This window comes from Thalia democratica, chromosome 5, assembly GCF_965202585.1.
Source record: "Thalia democratica chromosome 5, ktThaDemo2.hap1.1, whole genome shotgun sequence".
Lineage (NCBI taxonomy): Eukaryota > Metazoa > Chordata > Thaliacea > Salpida > Salpidae > Thalia > Thalia democratica.
In genome coordinates, this window is record NC_139169.1 from 56,759,180 (window position 1) to 56,759,913 (window position 734).

The following is a 734-nucleotide window of genomic DNA, read 5'->3' on the forward strand; positions in this document are numbered from 1 at the left end:
CACCTGGGTTTTATAAAAATTTCTTAAACAGCTTTGACCTAGTCTGAATTTAAAAAAAAATTAAACTAGCCCGTTTGTTTGACAACCCTGTTTAAAATAAAGTTCACAAAATAAAGATATACCGGAGTGATATATGAGTTAGTTATATAACTAAACAAATTATTATAATTCAGCTTGAATTGGCAATTAAGTTTTCAAACATTTTTAACAAATGTATAAAAATTTATTAAACTATTAATGAATTAGAAAAACCTACTTTTTATTGAGCATTATAGCAATTCTTTATCTGCAATAAAAATATTGCATTTAAAAAGAGCTAATGTGAATTAAAAGACGAGCTATAAGAACTATAATACGTTAGTTTGGAGTTATTGCGAAAAACGACAAAAAAACGCTTAAGTCAGTTTAAACAACGCACATAATATGTTTCAGTAACTACAGACTGACCAGAAAAAACTGTTTAAATAATTTGTGTTTGCGTTAGTAAAACATTTTTTTATCTCTTCAATATCAACAAGAAGTCGTGTTTAGGAAATGTCTGAAGATTATAAAGTCGCATAAACCAAATTAAGAATTAAATCAATATGTTAAGATGCGTGAACTGATATTGCTCATTTCAGAATTTTTATTGACAGGTGGTTTTACTAATTTTGACAACTTAGAAGAACTTCTAGGTTAGTTCCAATACAAAGCACAACAATAGGAAATCACATTTTAAAAGCAAAGGTGCAATG